Genomic DNA, 15,075 nt, shown 5'->3' on the forward strand with positions numbered 1-15,075 from the left:
AGATACAAAAAGTTAGTTGGGAGGGGCTGGGCACAGTGGCTCACGCCTGTAATCCCAGCACTTTGGGAGGCCAAGGCAGGTGGATCACGAGGTCAAGAAATCGAGACCATCCTGGTCAACACGGTGAAATCCCATCTCTACTAAAAATACAAAAAATTAGCTGGGCATGGTGGTGCATGCCTGTAATCCCAGCTACTCAGGGGGCTGAGGCAGGAGAATTGCCTGAACCCAGGAGGCGGAGGTTGCGGTGAGCGCACCATTGCACTCCAGCCTGGGTAACAAGAGTGAAACTCCATCTCAAAAAAAAAAAAAATTAGTTGGGGGTGGTGGTGCATGCCTATAATCCCAGCTACTTGGGAGGCTGAGGCAGGAGAATTTCTTGAACCTGGGAAGAAGAGGTTTTACTGAGCCAACATCATGCCATTCCACTCCAGCCTGGGCAACAGAGCAAGGCTTCACCCCAAAAAAAAAAAAAAAAAAAAAAAAAAGTGTTATACTGTTTAAAGAAATGAAAATAAAAGAAAAAAATATTATAACTTCAAAATGTACCAGGCTGATTTGAAAAAACTTTAATTTCAAATCAGCCTGGTACATTTTATAATACAAAATAAAAAAGAAAGTAATGTACAATATTAGACACAACAGAAAACAGATATAATAAACTCAATTATAATTCTAAAGTAATTGTCCATAATCCAGCATATGTAAAATAGAATGTGAAAAACATGAAAAAAGTAATTAAAAGACATGGAGGAAAGAATGAGAAAGGCCAATATGCGTTTTGTTAGAGTCTTAAGAAGAATCACAGGTGATAAATGAAAGGCAATATTGACAAATAATGACAGAATTTTCCAGAGTAATTTAAGAGACGGATCATCAGATTCACAAAATACACTACATCACAAGCAAGGTAAATATGACCAAATTCATGCCTAACCACACAATAATTAAACCAGAATTTTCTACAGAAATAAAATCTTAATACCATAACAGCCATAAAGAAAACAACAGATTATCTAAAATGAAAAAAAAAAAAATGGTTGGAAGTAAAGAGGAATAATAACTCCAAAGCGCTAAAGAAAAATAATTGTCAACCTATATTTTATACCAAAATTTTAAAAACTACCTTTTAAGAAGCAGGATACAACTAAGACATATTTCAAAAAAAAAATTGAGAATTGTTTTCACCAAAATATCTTTACCTGAAAATTTCTAAATTGTCCCAGAAACAAAGAGTTAAGGAAGAAATAATGACAAGCAAAGGAATCGATAAATTTGTGATTTTATGTATATAATTAATTATTATAAAACTATAAGACTAACAGATAAATTGATTCAGGAACTAACTTAATGTGGACTAACTTCAAAGTTAAAATATTCTAAGATACTGTTCAGAAAGTATAAAGTTATTGATTCGCTTTGGACTTTCTCAATTATTCATAAGTAAAAATTTAAAAATAATTATAAAAAAGAAAATTAAAATACTTAGCTTCTAAACCAATAAAGCATAGTAAAGAATTAAAAAAAGATCAATTCAAACAAGATTTTAAATGGAGAAAATGTTAAGCATAAAAAAACAAGGTAAGTGGAAAGCATAAAATGTGATAGAAAAAATACGTGTGATTAAGCTAAATTCAAGACATATCTATTCTAGAAATAGACTTAAAACACATTGCTGAAGGTTAAAATTTTTAAAAAGCCATACACATGAGTAAACAAAAGTCACCGTAGCCTTATTAATTGACAGTAAGGCAAGAGGGTATATCTGTCACGTTTTTTGACAGGTGGTATATATATACTACCTTTCTAACTTTTTGGCATGACTAAAATACTTACCAATCACAAAAGATGATAAGGAAAATGGCCTAGGGTTCCGAGTTAGGAAACAGTCTAAGGGCACCTAGAAGAGCCTCAGCAGCTAATAATATAATGATGATTTTGCTTATGGGACTGAAAATGTTACCGGTAGATTTACATAATGATGTGTGTAACATGCTAAGAAAGCTGTCAGCTGTGAGCTGTGAATCAGTAATGGAAAAAGCACAATAGTGTCATTTTGGGAAAGATCCAAGAGAATTTTTGCTTTTGTCTCTCTAGGCACTCCAGATTTTATTTCACTTGAACAAAGATCAAGTGTCCGATTTTATGGTAACTGTGAGGATGTCCAGGAAATCACTGTGGACTTTCCTGTCACCTGGAACAAATTTTGAATAAAGAAGGCAGGGGTTTGCTTTGGCAAGCATTTCTAATTTAATGTCACCACAGAAATGACAGAACATACACACACACACACACACACACACACACACACACACACACGTGCTATTTCCCTGTAAATGCTGAGAGATTACAGGGAACAGTAGTGGCAGTGAGGACAAGGAGCAGAGAAATGAAGATGAGTAGGATGCCAAGAAAGAAAAAAAATCCAGCTTTTATTAGATAATAAAAGTCAGGAGGGGCTGGAGACTGAAAAAGGAAGGGACAGACAGAGAGAGAAGGGGAAAGAGAAAGGAAAAGGAAGAGGATGAAGGAAAATGAGGAAGAGAGAATGAAAGAGAAGTGGAGATGAGAGGAGGAGAGGGCAGGGGACAGAGAAGCAACAGCCAAGTGTCAGTCTCTCTTAGCAGTCCATATAGGGTTGCTGCTTTATACCAAGAATAAGATGGTGCTTCTAGACCTTGCAAAAGGACAGTATCCTAAGGTCTTCCAAACCACGACAAATCCACATAAACAAACAAGTCTAGTGCTGGTATTCCATTATGCATGTCTTCTCTAGGTAACATTACATACACTACCCACACACTGATTTTCTTTATAATATGGTAATATTATGAGCTAAGTGTTTTCTCTATACATAATATATGTATCTCCCAATAAGGCAAGTATTGCTTTTGTCTCCATTTTACAGATGGGTTCACAAAGGCAGAGAGAGCTGAAATAACTTGGCTGAGGCCATAAAAGTAATAAGAGATGGAACAGGTATCTGAACCTAGGCAATCTGGTTCAGTTCCTTTCTCTTATTCTGGAGGATAAACTGCCTCTCACCCTCAGAAACGCAAGTGTGAGAGCCCACTCCAAACATGAAAGCAGGACAAAGGACTGGGCCTTTGCAGATCTCCTAGAAATCTCTTTTGCGGAGCAATCCTTCTCCATTCTCTGGGCAGCATTAGTGTGGATTTTATGGGTCCTATAGAAGAGGGGAGGAGGTGGGTGCACACCCTTTCTGCACCATAGTTTCTCCATTTGCAACAAAGGCAGGGTAATACGAATAAAACACTGAACTCAAAGACAGAACTATGTGTTAAGCTTGGCCCAGCACCCTACTGTGCAATCCCAAGTGAGCAGGTAGAAAAATACAAGGCACTGCAATGTATGAAGCTCTTTCCAGACACATCTCATTTACTGCTCCTCAAAACCACAGGCCAGGGCTATCTCTCCTTTCAATAGCAGAGTAAAATTAATTGCAGAGAGTTTACTAAATAAGCACAATGCCACTCTCTGGTGGAGCTTTCCTTTGTTCCCAATTTTGTGTGACTCCAAGTTCCATTTAGATTCCATCACATCTTGCACAAGTTCCTGTCTCTCTATGGGTCTAAAATTCCTCAATTAAATCATAACAGTTGGCATAGAGGATGTGTGAAGTATCATTTCTCAGACTTTAAGACAGTCTTATCTCAGAGCAAGCCCAACAACTCAACTCAAGACCCCAGAGCTGAAGACAGAGCTCTCCGGTGTCATTGAAGAAGTGGAGTTTGGTGCGATCACATGTGAGGGCAGTTAATGAAAATTAAAAATTTATATTTGGCTTGAGATGCTCTCTGGGTAATTTTGTCCGAGTTTTTCTCTCCTGGTTGTTTTTCTTAGATTAAAATTTTTGCCAGCATTCCAAGGGTATACACTCACTCATGTGAAGGGGCCCAGTAATGAGAGGGAGCGCCACTTTGGAGTCAAACTCTGCCAAGTCTAATACTAAAAGTAGGTGAATGAGATTTGACTGCCTCCTAAATTGAATGTCTGTGGAATTTCTTGGACCTAAAATAGAGTCCAGAATAAGACTGTACCGTAACATTCACTAGGTGTCAGTGTTTGACAAACTGTCTTGCCAACATCATTAGTGGAATGTTCATTTTGGCACAAGTTGTCTATGGAAAATGCAATTAGGAAAAAGTTGTGCAAGTAGCAATTAGAAACTGAATAACTTGCCTTATTCCTTTTATTCAGATTACCCTTGGCTACTTCGCCGAAATAAAGCTCAGTGGGAAATCACTTGCAGACCATCACAGTAGCCTCTGGAATGCATTGCCTGAATAGAGAGTGGGAAGAACAGGCAAGGGTTTTCTTCGGTGCTTGCCTGCTTCTTCTTTCTGACAATTTCTTACCTTTTTTCTAGACCCTGCCTAGTGGCTGTATTGGCCATTAAGCCCCTGCCTCCCTCCTTGGCCACAGGATATTACCAGTGCAGGGAGAGGAAATCTCCTTCCAAAGAGTGGCATTTTAACATGTACTCAGTCTCAACAAACCCTGAGCTGCTCTACAGTGGAGAGGTACAATGTGCCAGTCAGTGTTCCAGTTGCAACTGAAACAACAGTAAACTAAACCGACAAACATCCCTGACTTTCTAGTGAGTGGACACAGAAAAGTAGCAGAAAAGGAAAATACGTGGTATGCTAGGTGGTCATAAATGCTATGGAAGATAATAAAGAAGAGAAGGAGCGAGTGAATTCCTGGTGTGAAAAGTGGCTGCAAATTAATTTCAGTGGAAGGCATCCCTGAGTAGATGGCACATAAACAAAAATCTGAAAGAGCGATGGAAGTAGTACCCATCTCAAGAAACGGCATCCAGGCAGAGGAAGTGGCAAGAGCAAAAACCCGGAGGGATGAATACCCTTAGTGGGGTCAAGGAAGAAGCAAGGTCAGTAAAGCTGGAGACTAGGAGGAAATGAGATCCAAGAAGTGAAGGGCAACATGTGGGCTCACAGTGTAGTGGGCCTTTGGACCATTGTAAGATAGGCATTTACTGTAGGAACCTTTGGAGCATTTTGAGCACAAGAGTCAATATAACCTGCCTTAAGTGTAAAATATGACTTCATGAAGAAGGGCATTCTTTAGTGGTGTGAAGGTAGAAACAAAGAGAAGAATTATTACTCTATTATAATAATTCAGGTAGGTGGTGAGATTGAAGTGCTGAGAAATGCAAAGATTCAGGTTATATTTTTAATGTGTAATTTAGAAGTACTGCTGTTAGATTGTTTCTGGGATTTGGGAAAAGAAGAGAGTCAAGGATATTTCAAAAGATTTTGACATGTGTAACTGGTACTGACATTTCCTGAGATGGAAAAGGACTTAGGAGTAGGAGAGAACAGTGTGGTGGGGCAAGGGAGCAGTTGAGTTCTGACTTGTCAATTTTCATATACCTCTTAGATCTCCAAAAGAATATACTGAGTAGGCAATTTGATACACAACTGTAGAGCTCAGGGAAATGGCCTGGGCTGGGAATATGAATTTGAGAATTTTAAGTGTATAGGTGAAATTTAAAACCCTGAGATGGAACAAAATCATCAATGAAGGGAGTGTAGACAAGAAGAGATGAGGTTCAAAGACTGAGTCCTGGACCACTTCACCATTTAGAAGCTGGTCAATGGGAAGGATCCAGCAAAAGAAGTGGAAAACGAATAGGGAAGCAGGGGCAAGGCATGGAATATGTGGTATACTGGAAATTCAGAGAAAAGAGTGCTCAGAGAAGAGGGAGTGATCAAAAAGCAGGAAGTGAGCAATGGGGGTGGAGGGAATGAGTCAAAAGAATATTTCTATACCCTAAGCTGGTTATCTTCTGGTGTAGCCCTTTCATTATGCTTAGAGGGAATATATGTTAGCTATGTGAGATACTAACATTTGCTTAATGTTGCTTCTTTCCTGACTGGTCAATATTAGCTACCTTCACCCTTCATCCTTCACCTTAGCCATTCTTACATGACTGCATGCGTATGCTCAGCATGCACACATATACCCCACATGTGCTTCTAAGCAAGCCCTTGGTCACCATAAGGTACCCTCTTCTGTCTTCCATAGGGATGTCTGTCACTGTTTCACCTAGAGCCACAGATGAGCCTTTAATGTGTTAAAAGTCCTCAAGGTATTATAGACCAAACTTAATACACGAGGAGGGAGATGTAATATTATCACGATTAAGCATTTGATTTTAATTATCTTTTAAAATTTATTTTGTTTTAGATATAATTTTATTTTTATGAAAAATAACTGTATATATTCATGAGGTATACAGTGATGTTTTAATACCTATAATGTATAGTGATGAGATCAGGGTAATTAGCATATCTATCATCTCGAATTTTTATTATTTCTTTGTGTTGAGAACATTCACTATCTTTCTTCCAGCTACTTGAAACTACATTTTATTGCTGATTGCAGTCATCCTACAATGGCACAGAACTCAAAACATTGTTTCTTCTCCAAAACCATGCTAAGACTAAGCCAAATGTTTTGTTTTACTTCTTCCTTTTTTTCATCTTTTTGTAATATGACCAACTTTTGAGTAAATATACTGAAAAGATTATGCTAAAGATATAAATAATTTAATTCAGTTAAAAATAAATATTTTGTAGAAGCTAATTTGGAAGAGTTCTTAATGGTCAAAAATAGAACCAATTTGAACAAGAAACAAATAACAGAAGGTAACATATTCACAGATTCCAAGGATTAAGATGCACACATCTCTAAGGGGCTTCTATTCTGCCTACCATTATTCAGACGGGGGAAGAATTATTCTGCCTATCACAGGTATTACTTTTGAGAGTAATTAAAAATATAGGGGTTATATTACACATCAAATCTCAATGAGGTTTTTTCTCCACTCACACACTGCCTTGTCACAGACACTCATTTGTTATATAACAAGGATATTGGAGAACATGGAGAGAAAGGATTTGTATAAGATACCAATTCTTCAAACTCACATAAGCCAGCCATTCCAAGAACCAGCTTTTAAATAAATCAGCAAGTTTCTAAACACTTGACAGATAGTGAAGCAGAAATGAACGTGCCTTCACCCAGCTTTGAAGATACAAATTTAACAAATAAGACCTTTATTTGTTGAGTATTCATATTCAGTGTCATGAAGCAGACTTATAAAATGTGCAAGTATTACACAAATAAAATTGTAAATTGGCTATGCTTCCTCTTTGAAAATAAAATTGTTTCCCTGAATTTGTATGCCGAACTTTATATTATTCCCCATGTTAAGGGTGCAGGTCAGAACCTGAGGAAAAAAAGTAGCTTGGAATATCAGTTTTCTGTTTGTTTCTTATGAACAGTGGAATCCTTCTTGAAACAAACTCTTAAAATTAGTCATCAAAGTGTAACAACCTTAAAACCAAGCTCTCTGGTTGAAACAAAGGTAGAGACCCACACAACCTCATTTCCCTTTGTAGGTGCCCTGGTGACATCTCTGGAGCATCCTAGGCTTTGAGCATTACTCCTTGACTAGTTATGCTGAGCTAGTATAAAGGGTAAACTTCCAAAACCATGTGAAATATAGGAGCTTTTATGCATGCCATGAAATTATTTGGGAAGGAGGAAGCTTATCAGGATTTGTCAATGAGAGAAGAGCATCCTATGTACAACAGAGAATCTGGAAGAGGTGTCACATAAAATATTAACTAAAATACATAGGTTAATTTTCAAGTAAGAGGATGTGTGTGACTAGCAAAACCTTAATAACTACCTTCTTTGGGGGTAGCAGATGAATTTGGAAGGGAAGCTCCATGTTGCTGTTTTAGATAATATATTGTCAGACGGAATAATTAGAAGTATTAAAATCAAAGTTGTAATGAATGTGCATATACGGTACAGCAAATTGGATTACCAGCATATGGAGATATACAATATATCTGACATTTGAATCACTTTCCAGCCTCTTGTTAATAATTCTCTAAGCTGTCATCTGCTACTCTCTAAATCTTCCTTTCCATCTCATTGTTCCTATGGTTTACTCATCACCATTCAATCCCAACAGACTCATGCCCAAATGCGTGCTGTGCCATACACCATATCTCTATTACCTGTCCAATGTCCCCAATCCGATATGAGTTCAAAATTATGTTTTACGGTCATTTATCTCAAGGCTGTTTTCAATATCCATGAAGCCTCAACATTTACATGGTCTTCTTAATCTAATCTCCTAGTTCTTTGTGAAAATGGCAAGGATTTGGCAACATTTGCAATTCTTCCATTGAGTTGAAGAATTATTTTCTATTTTAAGCACTCAATTTAGAAACATTTCTTAGAAAATTTAGCTTTTTTAAAAAAAAAACATTATTAACTCACACTCTCTTTTGTGTTTGGTCATTGCCTTGTTTCCATTTATAAAAGGGGTTTTATGCCTCTAGAAAAACAGCTCTTCAAATGTTGAAATTTAACCAATAATCCTTGATTGTGAGTTGATTTGGTTTCACTTACCTTTATTGCTATAAATTGACTCAAATCTTTTGGCTATAATGGAACAATCCATATAATTGGCTGCTGATATGGAAATTAAAGGTGAATTAGCCAGGTACAGCTGTACAAACTGGATTAGATAATAAAATGATTGAAAGATTGGCTTGAGAACACCGCAATGCAGTCAAAGTTATCATTCATATGGAACAGACTGAATATGTAATCTGAAACTACAAGTTGGTGGTTTTGCTGCTAGAAGCAGCTCACAAGAGGTAAAAATACTCATTTAACCTTCCTTTCACAACTCAGGAATCTAGTATTCACAGTCTAGGCAAGAAAATAGGAACATGATGAACATATAGTCTGAATTCTGGTTCCACGCGAACAACCCCAGCTGAATTCGAAGTGCTGCAGCCATATCTACTAAAAAGTTAAAATTCATCCTCTTGAATGACATCAGGTAGACCTTTTAATATTTTATTGTATCCTAGAAATTACTAAGAATAAAATCCATATGGATTAGTCAGGGTCCCCAGAGAAAGAGAACCAATTGTGTGTGCATCTGCACATGTACATAGTTGGATGGATGGATAGATAAATGGATAGTCAGATAATTTTAAGGAATTGACTCACATAACTATGGGAGCTGGCAAGTTCAAATTTGCAGAGTGTACTAGCAGGCTGGAGACCCACAAAAGAGTTGTTGCAAACTGAAATCCAAAAGCAGTCTGAATGCAGAATTCCTGCTTTCTGGAGTATACTTCCAACTTTTCTCTTAAGGCCTTCAATAGATTGGATGAGGCCCACCCACATTATAGCAGGTAATCGGCTTTACTCTGTCTAGTGATCTAAATGATAATGTCATCTTAAAAAAAAAAAAGTCTCACAGCAACATCTAGACTGATGTTTAAACGAATATCTGGGTGCTGTAACCTAGACAAGTTGACACATAAATTTAACCATCGCACTTTATTCTAGTTTTCTTTGTTTATTCTTTCAAAAATATTTGCTGAGCTCCTATCCTGTTCTAGGTACTTCCCTAGATACTCATGATACAGACAGAAAGAAGAGTGACTGGATCCTTATTCTCATAGGGCTCACAGCCCAGTCAAGAATATGAACAGGGAAAAACACAACAGTACATTGAATGAGGTTTTGCCTACTGTTTAGGAATTTTGGTTGATGCCAGAGAGAAACAGGAGATAATTATCCTGAGAGTCTAAAGAAAATTGCTTGGGTTTTGCACATGTAAGTAAGCACATAATATATGGTGTATGGAATTCTGTACTCCAAAGTCAACTAATAGACTCAAATGCCTCAGAATGGCCTAAATTTTTCAGAATCTGCATACCGCTTGGCTTTCAAGAAATAAAATTTTTATCAAGATATTTCTATCTAAATAAGTTAAATATTCAAGCTAGCTTTACATGTCTAGGTATACCATTATCAGTTCAGGTATGTTTTTGACAACATTCTGGTAAGTCATATGATTTATAGGACATTGCCTGTCCTATAAATAGACAATGGCCAAAAAATGATCATTCCATTTGGATCTAATGTGTTTTTTTGTAAAGTTATAGTGGGGCCCAAGAGCCTAACTGGGATAATGATCTCACATAAAAAATGTCTAGGGGGCCATCCTGTGGGTATTCTCACTCAGTCCACTCTGCTTTCTATGTGGAATATGCCTTAGTGATGTAGGCAGTAGTACCAATCAGCTTTCCAAAAGGGAGGCAGATTTCCTAGGAATTAAAATTAATTCAAGTTATTAAGATACTAGAGGTTAAGGAAACCAGCTCTGAATTCAAACTGCTTAGGTATAAAATGAGACTTATGAGCTATGTGACCTCAGGCACATAGTTGAATCCTCTATGATTCAGTTTGCTGATTCATAAATTAGAGGCAGTATAGTGCCTATCTCATTGGTTTATTTTGAGTATACAAAATAATGTATGCTAAAATGCAGATTTATTATTGTCTTCCGCTGTCCTTTAAAACTTATTTAGTAGAGAAATAATTCCCTGGCTTATAATTCCCTCTCTGAAAGGACTCCATCTTTTAAAAATGGCTTGGTCGCTTTAAGTTTAAACAGGTTTCAATTATGATATTAGAATATATAGTCCCAAACAAAGTTATCAAAACTGTGCTTTATCTGTGATCAAAACCTCTCCTCTACCCCAGATAGGAGCAGCACCTCTCTCTTTCTTGCACCTAGAATTTCTCCTCCCTCGACATGCTTGCTCTGCTTTTTGACATTTTCAGGGTCTATCTTCGAAGAAGAGAGAGCTAGAAAAAATGAGAAGTCTTACATTGTGAGTGAAGTTGTCATCTACATCATTGAACCCCACTGCCTGTAGGTATCAGATGTATAATTGCTCTCACTATCTCCAGATCAGGTATTCCTAGGCTAGAGGCCAAGTAGACTTCTTGAAATGACACAAACTATTTTTCTCATATATGAATATATATGTTCTTAGAGAGACCTGCATTCATAATTTTCACTCAGTCCCAGAAAACAAAACAAAACACTGCTCTACATAGAAACAATGCCATTCTGAAAAAGTCAGTCTCACTGTCCCTCCTTGCTCCTGTCGTAAAGGGCAATTCAAGGGAAGAGAAGGATCTCAAAAAAGATACTGGTCTTCTTAATAATAAAGTATGTAATAAAAGTAAGGCAATGTGAATGCATATGTAGCCTTAATTTGTGGGACTGATTATAGAGTTTACTATTATCTAACTCATAGAGTGGTAATAAAAGCGGAAATAATACAACTATGCATTGAGCACCTTCTTTGTTGCTGGTACTAAATGATTCATGTGTGTGTCAATGGAATCTAGCAAATAGTAGGTACTTCATAAGTAGTAATTCCTGGTTCTCCTTTTCTTTTTCATTCTCCCCTGCTTCTTCCTGCCATTCTACGATCATTCATTTACTGACTGTACTCAGTTTCCTAAGATCTTCCTTCCATATTCTTCCAAAGCTTTCTATAAGGTTGTTCAGCAAGAATTCATCAATGAGAAAACTCTTTACTTGTCCAAACACATTTGAAATCTCAAGCAAGAGTGGGATGTTCAGGAGCTAAAGTAATTCATTTTGGATACCTGTACTTCTTAAGATTCCTTTTCTTTTTTTTTTTTTTCCTTAAAGGGAAAAAATATGATTTTCACTAGCATTCCTATACACCAACAAAAATCGAGCTGAGAGCCAAATCAGGAATGTAATCCCATTTACAATTGCCACACAAAGAATAAAATACCTAGGAATATAACTAACCAGGGAGGTGAGGAATCTCTACAAGAAGAACTACAAAATACTGCTCAAGGAAATCAGAGATGAACCAAACAAATGGAAAAACATTTCATGCTCATGGATAGGAAGAATCAGTATTTTTAAAATGGCCATAGTGCCCAAAGCAATTTATAGATTCAATGCTATTCCATTAAACTACAAATGACATTGTTCACAAAACTAGAAAAAACTATATTAAAATTTATATGGAATCAAAAAAGAGTAATCCTAAGCAAAAGAATAAAGCTGAAGGTAACATGCTACTCAACATCAAACTATACTACAGAGCTACAGTAACCAAAACAGCGTGGTGCTTGAAATGGTTTGGCTCTGTCCCCACCCAAATCTCTTCTTCAATTGTAATTCCCATAATTCTCACATGTCGTGGGAGGAACCCAGTGGGAGGTGATTGAATTATGGGGATGGGTCTTTCCTGTGCTGTTCTCATGATAGTGAATGAGTTTCATGCAATCTGATAGTTTTAAAAAGGGGAAGTTTTCCTTAACAAGTTTTCTTCTTTTGTCTGCCGCCATGTGATATGTCTTTGACCTTCCACCATGACTGTGAGGACTCCCCAGCCACATGGAACCATGAGTTCAACAGACCTCTTTCTTTTGTAAATTGCCCAGTCTCAGGTATGTCTTTATCAGCAGCATCAAAATGGACTAATACAGTACTGATACAAAAACAGACACATAGACCAATAGAACAGAATAGAGAGACTTGAAATAAGGCCACACACATACCAACAACTAATTGATCTTCCACAAAACTGACAAAAACAATAATGGAGAAAAGACCCCCTACTCAATAAATGGTGCTGGGATAACTGGCTAGCCATATGCAGAAGACTGAAACTGGACCCCTTCCTTACACCAGGCACAAAAATTAACTCAAAATGGATTAAAGACTTAAATATAAAACTTGACTATAAAAACCCTTGACAGTAACCTAAGAAAAACCATTCTGGACACAGAAGTGGGCAAATATTTCATGACAAAAATGCCAAAAGCAATTTCAACAAAAGCAAAAATTGACAAATGGGACTTAATTAAACAAAAGAACTTCTATGCAGAAAAAAGAAACTATCAACAGAGTAAACAGACAACCTACAGAATGGGAGAAAATATTTGCAAACTATGCACCTGACAAAGGTTTAATACCCAGAATCCATAAGTAACTTAAATTTACAAGAGAAAAAAACCCTATCAAAATGTGAGCAAAGGACATTAATAGACACTTGTCAAAAGACATACATGGGACCAACAAGCATATGAAAAGACCTCAACATCATTGATCATTAGAGAAATGCAAATTAAAACCACAGTGAGTTACTCTCTCACACCAGTCAGAATGGCTATTATTAAAATTTCAAAAAATAACAGATGCCGGCAAGATTGTGGAGAAAAAGGAATGTAAATTAGCTCAACTACTAAGGAAAACAGTATGGTGATTCCTCAAAGACCTAAAAACAGAACTACCATTTGACCCAGCAATCCCATTATTGGGTGTATACCAAAAGGAATAAAATTGTTCTATCATAAAGACACATGCATGCATATGTTCATTGTGGCACTGTTTACAGTAACAAAGATATGGGATCAACTTAAGTGTCCATCAATGGTAAAGTGGATAAAGAAAATGTGGTACATATACACCATGGGATACTAGGTAGCCATAAAAAAGACTGAGATCATGTCCTTTTCAGGGACATGGATGGAGCTAGAGGCCATTATCTTTAGTAAACTAATGCAGGAACAGAAAACCAAATGCTGCATATTGTCACTTCTAAATGGCAGCTAAGTGATGAGAACATATAGACATACAGAGGGAAAAAACACACACCAGAGCCTATTATAGGGTGGAGAGTAGGAGGAGGGAGAGGATCAGAAAAGATAATTATGCATACTAGGCTTAATACCTGGGTGATGAAATAGTCTGTATAACCAACCCCCCATGACACAAGCTTACCTATATAATAAACCTGCACATATACCCCTGAACTTAAAAGTTTAAAAAATGATTTTAATAACTTCGTGATGTGCTTTTTCTCTTTTATCATAAAGATCACATTATTAAAAATACTTGAAAGCTATGAAAATGTTACTTGCAATTGTTTCTCCCTAATAAAACACGTGTATTCATCTCCAGTAGTCATCCATAGATGTTTGTCTCCTTATATCACTGTAATTAGAGCACATGTGTTTATCAGAACCATTTTCCTGGTTGCTCCATAGTCTTCATAATTATCCTTATACTGACTCTCTGATATCTCATGAGGTATATCATTTATTCTTCCCTTACTGATAGTTACTTTGATTCTTCCATTTTTCTCCTGTTATAAAAATAAAATAAGGTTTTATGCTTCTTTTTAAAAATTAACATCTGTTAGGTTCAATTCCCAGGAATGGCTTTAATAAAAGCTTTTTCTATAGAAACATTTTCTCTATGGCATCATCAGAAATCTCAACTTGCCCAATAGTATGGTCTACCTTCAGTAGACAGATAAATCTGCTGAGTTTACTGAGCTAAATTTATCAAACCTGCACCTTCAGGACTTGCACTATTTTAAGACCAAAAGCCATATTGGGACTGCTGAAGAGGCTGCAGAAAGTGGCCACTTCTAATTTAAGGGACTCTAAATATTATCGATTAGCTTCTCCCTTAAGCTTGGAGGTGAGGATGTGTGATGGAAGCAAGGAGGACAGGGGGCAGATAGAGGTGGACAATACTCTTATCTGTCTTTCCTTCCTGGCTCAGGCTTCATGGAAAGTTTTCTTAAGGAACTGAAAGTGTGTGTATCTTAGAGAAAATATCCATCTCGTGTTTATAAAAGATCACTCTGGTAAGCTCTTGGCAAGCCTGAAGGATCATAGCTGTCATCTTTGCCATTCTTCATAGTCTGGAGAAAATGAATGATGATAATGTTACTCATCTACAAAAGTTCAGTTTTCTCTGTAAACACAGCTGTGTCTTGAATTAAGCAAACTCAATAAGTGAAAATTTAGATTGATTGAAAAATAAACTGAAGATGATTATTTCTTCCATTAAAGAATTCTGTACCATATAAAAGATTCATCATGGAATTATTTGAAATTGTGAGGTCTATTAATGATCCTGCAGTATAATTCTGTTTATAAGGATGTGATTAGCAGGCAACTTTCTAAGACCTCATCAATTGCATATTGAAAGGTATAATCACACTGACAATTCTACCTTCTCTTTTGAGAAGGATTCTGTTTATTATTTATTTTTCCAAAGACAAATCAGTTTTATATGATTATTTTATCATTGAGATATGAACTTAGATATAAACTAATTTTCCCCTTAAA

Source organism: Sapajus apella, unplaced genomic scaffold (assembly GCF_009761245.1).
Source record: "Sapajus apella isolate SASKATOON/1434 unplaced genomic scaffold, GSC_monkey_1.0 scaffold1, whole genome shotgun sequence".
In the NCBI taxonomy this organism is placed as follows: Eukaryota; Metazoa; Chordata; class Mammalia; order Primates; family Cebidae; genus Sapajus; species Sapajus apella.